Source organism: Sus scrofa, chromosome 2 (genome assembly GCF_054392235.1).
Source record: "Sus scrofa isolate SSC_HxYL_T2T_F1_AM1 chromosome 2, Sscrofa_HxYL_maternal_Yorkshire_Landrace_v2.0, whole genome shotgun sequence".
NCBI classification, from domain to species: Eukaryota; Metazoa; Chordata; class Mammalia; order Artiodactyla; family Suidae; genus Sus; species Sus scrofa.
In genome coordinates, this window is record NC_139384.1 from 73897987 (window position 1) to 73908695 (window position 10709).

Genomic DNA, 10709 nt, shown 5'->3' on the forward strand with positions numbered 1-10709 from the left:
TCACCAAACTAGAACAAACAATCCAAACATTTATATGGAACCACAAAAGACCCAGAATTCCCAAAGCAATGCTGAGGAACAAAAGCCAAGCAGGAGGCATCTCTCTCCCAGACTTCAGGCAATATTACAAAGCCATAGTCATCAAGACAGAGTGGTATTGGTACCAAAACCGACAGACTAACCAATGGAATATAAGAGAGAACCCAGAAATAAACCCAGACCCTATGGTCAATTAATCTTTGACAAAGGAGGCAGGAACATAAAATGGAAAAAAGACAGTCTTTTCAGCAAGTATTGCTGGGAAACCTGGACAGCTGCATGCAAATCAGTGAAACTGGAACACAGCCTCACACCATGCACAAAAATAAACTCAAAATGGCTGAAAGACATCAATATAAGATAAGACACCATCAAACTCCTGGAAGAGAACATAGGCAAAACATTCTCTGACATCAGCCTTGCAAATGTTTTCTCAGGTCCGTCTCCCAAAGCAACAGAAATAAAAGCAAAAATAGACCAATGAGACCTAATCAAACTGACAAGCTTTTGCACAGTAAAGTAAACCAAAAATGAAACAAAAAGACAACTTAAAGAATGGGAGAAAATAGTTTCCAATTATGCAACTGACAAGGGCTTAATCTCTAAAATATAGGAGCAACCTATACAACTCAATGGCAAAAAAAGCCAACGACCCAATGGAAAGATGGGCAAAGAGCCTGAATAGACATTTCTCCAAGGAAGATATACAGATGGCCAAGAAGCACTTAAAACAATGCACAACATCCCTGATTATTAGAGAAATGCAAATCAAAACTATCATGAGATACCACCTCACACCAGTCAGAATGGCGATCATTAATAAGTCACAAATAACAAATGCTGGAGGGGATGTGGAGAAAAGGGAAGCCTCCTGCACTGTTGGTGGGACTGTACAACCACTCTTGAGAACATTATGGAGGTACCTTAGAAAACTATACATAGAGCTGCCATATCATCCAGCATTTCCACTCTTTGGCATATATCCAGACAAAACTCTACTTAAAAAAGACATATACGCCTGAATGTTCATTGCAGCACTATTCACAACAGCCAAGACATGGAATCAACCCAAATGTCCACCGATAGATGATTGGATCAGGAAGATGTGGCATATATATGCAATGGAATACCACTCGGCCATAAAAAGAACAAAATAATGCCATTTGAAGCAGCATGGATGGAACTAGTGACTCATCCTGAGTGAAGTACATCAGAAAGAGAAAGACATATACCAAATGATATCACATATATCTGGATAATATATATATAATATATGGCACAAAGGAGTCTTTCCACAGAAAAGAAAATCATGAACTTGGAGAACATACTTGTGGTTGCCAAGCGGGAAGGGGAGGGAGTTGGAGGTACTGGGAGCTTGGGGAATGTTGCCTTCAGGATGGATCAGCAATGGGATCCTGCTGTGTAGCTCTGGGAACTCTGTCTAGTTGCTTATGATGGAACATGTAATGTGAGAAAAAAGAATGTATACATGTATGTGTAACTGGGTCACCATGCTGTACAGTAGAAAAAAAACATGTATATATAGATAAATGATTTAAAAATTACAAAAAGAATCTGATTTGTAAAAAGTCCCATGAAGTCAAAAATTATACATCATTTTAAAGTAAACAACATACCTCTCTCTTCTGTTGGAGTTATTAATATTCTGAAGCTATCAGGAGCTGCTGTTCCCTGAAACAAGACAATAATTTGGAGGTCTATGGAACATAGTCAAAGCAGATTTTCTGTCACAGATAGAAGAAAAGATTAACTCAAATTTGGGATAAAGTGCAAGGAGGTTAGAATTCTGGAAGGCAGGTAAGTTCATGAGAAGAAGTGATAAAACCTGGACTCACCTGACTTCTAATCTGGTCTCCTGTGAACAGGATATGAGTGGGAAAAAATTTTTTGTCTATCCTGACCAGTGTCTCACAGGGAAATGATGTGCTTAGAGGTGGGAGTAACCATGGAAACAGTGCCTAATAAGCAAACATAGGGAGCTCTAAACATCTGCTCCACTGTAGTCTCTCAGGCTGGATGGGACATCGTTTTTTCTTTTGGAGTCCTAAATTTGGTGGGGGGAACAATGCTTTACTCATTCCTTTTGATCTGAGAACAGAATTTCAGTTTTCATCATCAACCATCCACAGAGGAACTTGGATATATATTCATTATAGATTTTCCTCTCATAGAGCTCCATCTGGGTAAGTATGAGAGTTCAATAGGTACTGTAGGAAAGGTTCAGAGAGAATGGAAGTGACAAATTTTTATTTGAAGTTAACTGTGAGCCTAATCAGTCTACCCCAGAGTCAAGATTAGCCACATTTGTTTGCTAAGTTGACAAATTAACTTATAATTCATTCATTTAATATGTTAGAGAATTGTCTCTTGGACTCTGTGACATAGGGTCATTGTTGACAATTAATTGATGGGAATTGTAGTCCAGTTGGATGAAACTGAGGAAGGAATTGGAAGCATAAAATGGTTATTAGGGGTATTGCAGTTAAGGGGAGTAGAAAATCAGAATATTTGGTTGGAAAGTAAGTGCCATAATATACATATTTTTTTCAACTTTCTATGGTGGGATGCATTTAAGCATGTTCTGAATTTATTAGAAAGACCCAGGCCAATGAATGTAGATACTACCTGTAACAGTGTTCTTGAGACATAAATTTCACAGCATGTTTGCTCACACTGGATATTTTATAAGAAAAAATATTTTTAATATGCAAAACTGGTATGCTAATGAGCTTTACTCTGTAATTCTTCATTAGGAAGATGTGTGAAAGCAATAGAGATATTTGTTAGGGAGAAGAAAAAAATCAGACAAATCTCATCACTAGTGATAATCATTCACTTAGTAACATGAAAGAATTACACTAAGTTCTTTCCGTATATTGACTGAATTTGTCTACCAACTTAGAAGGGTGGATACAACTATCCCCACTAATAGAATAAGGACATTAACATTTTAGATGGATCTGTAGCCTTCCTAAACTCAAACTGCTAATATATGATACATGAAAGGTTCAAATGGTTTTCTGATTCAGAAGTTTTGCATTTAAAATCATTTAGAAATTTATTTTATGATTTGTGTTTTAAAATCCTCATTTGTTGCTGTACATTGTATATTTTCTTCTGCAAATTGTGGGTTTAATCCCTTTGCTTGCTTTTCTAGCAGGGTGTTTAATCAGTAAGCTGTCATGACATCCTAAAGACGTGACTCCTCCTTTCTTCTTTGATAAATTTCTTGAAGCTGTTTTATTACGTGTTCTCGACATCCATGATATAACTGGAGTTAGACTACTGGCAGAAACAAAGGAACATTCTCCTCATTGCAATCTCTCAGGGATCACCTGAGCTTATTAGATCTTGTTTTGTAGATGTAAGGATTCAGGATGGGGATGCCCGTGGAGTAAACCACCTGTGGTATTAGATTTGTTCTAGAGAATGAAGTGTCCATGGAACCAAAGTATACATAACCCAATGCCTGTGACCTAGAACAAGGCAACCACTAAGAGGTGAGACCCACAGTGTGGATCTTATTTTCCTCCACATGTCCCTTTCTTTTTTCTCTCTCTGTTTTTAGAACTGCTTTTTAATTTTTCTTTTAAAACATGGCACAGAATGGTCATATTAAATGGAGCCCCAAGTCCTTGGGAGGCTTGCCACTAGAATTTTAGTACTATTTCTACATTCTTTGGGGTAAAGATAATTTGATGTTGACAGCTTGATTTATATCATTTATTTTTTAAAACTATTACATTGTAGTTAATTTACAGCCTTGTGCCAATTTCTTCAGTATGGCAAAGTGATCCAGTCATATTCCCTTTCTCATATTCTCTTCCATCATGTCTGTCCCAAGAGACTGGGTATAATCCCCTGTGCTATACAGTAGGACCTCATTGCTTATATCATTTTATTTCTATTTATGTGGCTAGAAGTGAGAAGATCCAGAGAGTACACATCCCAGTGAGCCACAAAGTGATGTACATGGGGTTTGTGTGTGTGTGTGTGTATGTGTCTGTCTCTCTGTCTGTGTATGTGTGTGTTGTGTGGAATGAGCTGTTCTCTAGGCAATGGCACTTAGGTTGATATACTCCAAAATGTGACCCTTAAAATACAGAGACCACAATGTTTACAAAGAGATGAAAATAAGGAAGGGAGGCATTTCTATTCACATGAGCATTTGAAACAAAGACATATGAAAGTAACAACATGTGAGGGAGGGACTCCCTGTGTCTTGAAGTTTCAGCTATAGAACGGAGCCCACCTTGTTCCTCAGCACTCTCTGACACCATCTTCTCCCGCTTGCTCATTCCCCCTGATACTTTGGCTTCCTTTTGAGTCTTGATTCTTTGAAGCAAATGCCAACCTCGGAGTCTTCGTACTAAGTCTTCCCACAACAGGGTACATTCATCCCCCAGACAACCTGGTGTCTTAACCTTTGTTTTCCTTTAGTTCTCTCTGTTAAAATGTCACCAGTTTTTAGATCTTTCTGAACTCCAGTAAAATATAACAGCTAAATTTGCTCTATTTTATACCTGCTTTTTTCCCCATAGCACTTGTCACTATTAGAAATGATATATGTGTCACAATAGCCAGGACATGGAAACAACCCAAATGTCCATCAACAGATGATTGAATTCGGATGATGTGGTATATATACACAATGGAATACTACTCAGCCATAAAAAAGAATGACATAATGCCATTTGCAGCAACATGGATGGAATTAGAGAATCTCATACTGAGTGAAATGAGCCAGAAAGACAAAGACAAATACCATATGATATCACTTAATAACTGGAATCTAATATCCAGCACAAATGAACATCTCCTCAGAAAAGATAATCATGGACTTGGAGAAAAGACTTGTGGCTGCCTGATGGGAGAGGGAGGGAGTTGGAGGGATCGGGAGCTTGGGCTTATCAGACACAACTTCGAATAGATATACAAGGAGATCCTGCTGAGTAGCATTGAGAATTTTGTCTAGATACTCATGTTGCAACAGAAGAAACGGTGGTGAAAAAATATAAATGTAATGTATGCATATAAGGATAACTTGATCCCCTTGCTGTACAGTGGGAAAAGAAAAAGAAAAAAAAAAGAAATGATATATGTGGAGTTCCCATCGTGGCACAGTGGTTAACAAATCCAACTAAGAACCATGAGGTTGTGGGTTTGATCCCTAGCCTTGCTCAGTGGGTTAATGATCTGGCATGGCCGTGAGCTGTGGTGTAGGTTGCAGATGAGGCTTGGATCCCTCGTTGCTGTGGCTCTGGCATAGGCCAGTGGCTACAGCTCCGATTTGACCCCTAGTCTGAGAACATCCATTTGCCACCAGAGCAGCCCACGAAATGGCAAAAAGTCAAAAAAAATGATATATGTATGATATCACTTATATGTGGATCTAAAATATGGCACAAAGGAATCTATCTGCAAAAAATAAGAATCATAGTCATAAAGAACAAGGGAGAAGGACGGTGGGATGAAGAGGGAGTTTTGGGTTAGTAGATACAAACAATTACATTTAGAATAGATGGTCAATGAGGTCCTACTATATAGCACAGGGAACTATATCCAATCTTTTGGGATAAACATGATGGAAGATAGTATGAGAAAGAGAATATATATGTATATATGTATATATGACTGTGTCTGTGTAGGCTGTACAGCAGAAATTGGCACAATACCATAATCAACTATAATAGAAAATATTTTAAAAATAAAACAGAACCTTCAAAAAAGAAATAGTATATGTTTTAATTAGCTAATGTATATTTTTTCTTCATTACTGGATTGTTGCGAATTTTGTCCTCAGGAGCCTGTACTTTTACTCTAGAACATGGTATTCTAGCATCTTCAAATGCATCAAATTCCTCAAATGCATGAAAGAATTTTGCATCATAATTCTATAATACATCAACTCTTGGGGGAAAATCTGAGTCTGAGCCAGGACTTTAAAATAACACATCACAGAAGGTCCTTTAAAATGACTCCAAAATATAATTTATAGCATTTTACTACGTTAATGCTCATCATATATAAATTAATCACGTTATTTTTTCTTTCCAAGTAGTGAGGACGACTACATGGTTCCAGGCAATGATACACAAATTTCAGAATTTATTCTTCTTGGATTTTCAGAGGACCCACAACTGCTGCCTCTCATATTTGGGCTTTTCCTCTCCATGTACCTCATCACCATGCTTGGAAGCCTGTTCATCATCCTGGCTGTCAGCTCAGACTCCCACCTCCACACACCCATGTACTTCTTCCTCTCCAACCTGTCCTTTGTGGACATCTGTTTTACTTCCATCACCATCCCAAAGATGCTGGTGGATATACATATTCAAAGCCAAGTCATTTCTTATGAAGGCTGCATCATCCAGATGTATTTTCTCTTACTCTTTATACAATTGGACATCTTCTTTCTGACTGTGATGTCCTATGACCATTCTGTGGCCATCTTCCACCCGCTGTACTACACAGTCATAATGAACCCTATTCTCTGTGGAATTCTGGTGCTTATATCCTGGGTGATAGGTGCACTTAATTCCTTTATTACAAAGCTTACTGGCTTTGAGGCTGTCTTTCTGTGCAGTCTTGGATATCCCCCACTTTTTCTGTGAATTAAAACAGATGGTCCAAATTGCCAGTGGGGATACCTTTCTTAATAATACAGCGATGTATTTTGGAGTTGGGCTGTTTGGTGGCGTTCCCCTTGCTGGGATACTTTACTCTTACTCCAGGATAATTCCTTCCATACATGGAATCTCATCAGCTTGGAGGAAGTATAAAGCATTTTCCACCTGTGCATCACATCTCTCTGTTGTTTCCTTATTTTATTGTACAGGCTTAGGAGTGTATGTTAGCTCTGCTGCTACCCACAGCTCACAGTCAAGTGCAACAGCCTCGGTGATGTACACTGTGGTCACACCCATGCTGAACCCCTTCATATACAGTCTGAGAAATAAAGACATAAAGAGGGCTCTAAAAATATTATTTAGGGTAACAGCAATAAAAGGGCCAATTGTCCTATGACTGAAGAAGTGCCCGTGACCACAAGACTCAGCAGGTTAGTGGCAGAGATAGCAATTCTTTGATTTGATAGTAGAAATAGCACTTGCTCTTTATATTTATTGCTGAATATTTCCATTTCTTTGATTTCCGCCTCTCTATATGATTTAGGTAATTCATTTGATTAAACTTTTCATCTGTATGATATAGGTAGAGTCTTCCATTTTTCTATTTTCCCAAGTTTTTCCCAAACATGGATGAGAAATATTTGGAAATTTCCATTTCCTTTATGGGACATATTTGTTTTCATAAAGGTGACTTTTTTTCTCTGAAATGACATTTATCTTAACAAGTAAGCCTTTATTTTTTTTTTTTTTTGCTGAAAGAGTGGTCATGAGTTTTATCACTCACATGGAAAAAACTACATGTGACAGATAAAGCCACTTATGCAATTATAATTCAATAGGAAAAATCTGAAACTAATGTTTTCACTTTGTATTTGTAATTCTGTGTCACTACCTTAATTATTGCAATAATACTGACTTTATTCTTATTTATTTACTTATTCATTCATTCATTCATTTATTATTTCCCCCAACACACTTTTTTCTTCCCACTGTACAGCATGGGGCCTCAGTTACACATACATGTATACATAATTTTTCTCCCATTGTCATGCTCCATTGTATTCCTGCTACTGAGTTTTATAACTGGTCTCTTGGTATTATATAATTATTCACCCTGGGTCCCCAATACCCACCACCATCATTGATAAAAATTTATCACCAATCCCAGTGGAATCTGTATTGAAAGGCAAGTGTGAATAAATAAAATAATATGGTTTTTTGTCAGAGATGACCATAAACATAGCAAAATTTAAGCCTCACATTTCATTACTGTACAAAATATTTATTTACTCTTTATATCTACTCATCAAAGTATGGAAGATTGGTGTTCACATGTGAGAGGGTTTTTACTTTGAAGTGAATGACGTGTTGGTTTTATGCTATTTTCTTCTCCTTGATCATGCCATTTGTTGGCTTCAAAAATTCCTGTATCAGGGAGAGAGGACAAGATGGCGGAGGAATAGGGGGACACGCTCACCCTCTCCCACAAACACAACAAAAAAAGCACATCTACAGAATAAATGACTCACACAGAACAGCAACCAATTGCTGGCAGAGGAACCTAAACTCCAATAATGGCAAGAAGTTCGTGACATTACTGGGCAGATCGGGAGAAAAGAGGAGAGTGAGAGAAGGTGAATCTGAGCGGGACGGGCGCTCCCAAAAGGGAACTGAGGAGGAGAAAGGGATCCCGCACCCTGGAAAGTCACCTACACAGGGGAAAGATCAAACGAACTGGAGGAATCTCCACATGCAGAGAAGAGAGTAGCAGTAAGTTGGAGTACTGAAAAGCTGATCAAGAACCGAACGGACCATCTAAACTACGGGCACAGTCACCAAAAATTGAGATGCCTGGGGGGGCTGAGCACCGAGACCTCGACTCCAGAGGATAGTCCCCGAGAACGGGCTGCGGGTTGGGGTGGAACGGAGACTGCTTGGGAGGTCTAGAAACCGGTCTGTGACTTGGCAGGGCAGAGACTGCCTGGGAGACTAGAAAACAAAGCTGTTGCAGAGGAAGGGAGCAATACTCTAGGGGCAGGGAAGTGGAAAGCCACCTCAGAGGGAACCTGAGAGAAGAGCCTGGTCTGCGCCCATTCTGGGGAGGGGAGAGAAGAAGGGGTGGGTCTCATAGAATACTCCCCATGCCACAGCAAGCTTACAGGCCTGCTAGCTAGCAGAAAGCTGTGCTTCCCAGTGCATCCCCTCCCCCCACCCCTGCCACCCCCTACGCTCTCACCAAACCTGGGGCTGCCTGCCATCCAGGAGGGCTGGCCTCAACAATTGCCTGAAGCCTACCACCACAGGGGCTGTCCCTGCACAGATCTGCTTGCCCTTTGGAGGGACTACACTTCCGCAGAGCAGCACCAAACACCACCAGCCCCCAAGAAAAGGCCTGCAGCCTAGAAAAGCTAGAAGAAGCCTAGCCAGGCCATAAATAGATCAGCCTAATTCTCGGACGGTTTTTCTGAGTCGGGCTGCCCTGGGGAGGAGCCTCCTGGGTTTTCAGTGGCCCTGCTACCAGCTCAAGACCCCAGGGGGTGCCGAGACCTAGTGGATCAGGACTGCCAGCTCCAGGCAGGACCCCCTGCAGCCCAGAAAAGCTGCAACAAGCCTGCCCGAGCCAGGAAAAGATCTCAGGCGGTCTTTCTGAGTCAGGCTGCCCTGGGGAGGAGCCTCATGGGTTTCCAGTGGCCCTGCTACCCGCCCAAGACCTCAGGGGGTGCCGAAACCTAGTGGATCAGCTGCATAGGAATTCCAGCTCCAGGCAGGACCCCCTGCAGCCCAGAAAAGCTGCAACAAGCCTGCCCGAGCCAGGAAAAGATCTCAGACGGTCTTTCTGAGTCAGGCTGCCCTGGGGAGGAGCCTCTTGGGTTTTCAGCATCCCTGCTAGCCACCCAAGCCCTCAGGGGGTTCCCACTCCACGGAATATCTGCTCAGCACCACCAGCCCCCTGGAGGAGCCCCTGCAGCCCAGAAAAGCTGCAACAAGCTTAGCCAGACTGTGAAAACATCCGCCTACATTCGCAGGCCTTCCTTCTGAGTTGGGCTGCCCTAGGGAAGAGCTTCTTAGGTTCTCAGTGAACCAGATAGCTGCTCCAGCCCCCAGGGGGTGCTGCACTCCTGAGGAACAGCTGCCCAACACCACCAACCCCCTGCAAGAACCCCACAGCCTAAAAACACCAGAGCAAGCTCTGCATGACCAAGTGAAATCTGCTACCATCGTGGTATGGACCTCCCAATCCTGTATGCCCTCAGGAAGTACTCCTTTGCTTCAAAGAAACACTGTTAGCCCCATCAACACTCCAGAAAAGCCACACTGCCTCAAAAAAGATTGACCAACAATGCCAGACCTCAGGAAATATTCCACCGCAGTGACAAGTCAAACACCGCCCAGTCATGGACAGTACAACTCCATCAGGAGAAAGAAAACAACAAGTAAGATGAAGAAGCTGAGAAACCACCCCCAGTCAAACCAACAGGAGAACTCACCTGAAATAGTCAACAGTGAAACAGATCTCTGCAGTCAGACAGACCTGCAGTTCAAAAGAGAAATAGTGAAAATACTGAAGGAATTCAGAGAAGATATGAACAGTAATGCAGATACCCTCAGAAAGGAACTAGAAAATATAAGGAGGAGCCAAGAAAAACTAGAACATTCATTTGCAGAGATGCAAACTGAACTACGGGCAGTAAAAACCAGAATGAATAATGCAGAAGAACGAATCAGTGATGTGGAAGACAGAATAATGGAAATCACCCAATCAGGTCAGCAGACAGAAAACCAAATCAAAAAACATGAAAGCATTATAAGAGACCTATGGGATAATATAAAGTGGGCCAATCTATGCATAATAGGAATTTCAGAAGGAGTAGAAAAAGATAAGGGAATGGAAAATATATTTGAAGAAATTATCGATGGAAACTTCCCAAATCTAAAGGATACTGGATTCAAGATACAGGACGCACAGAGAGCCCCAAACAAGTTGAACCCAAATAGACCCACACCAAGACACATTATAAT

At 40.9% G+C, this 10709-nt stretch overlaps 1 pseudogene; it reads left to right on the top strand.

Moving 5' to 3' along the window:
- Positions 1-6134: 6134 nt before the first annotated feature.
- Positions 6135-7086, top strand: LOC100520180 (olfactory receptor 7A17-like; annotated as a pseudogene).
- Positions 7087-10709: the final 3623 nt, after the last annotated feature.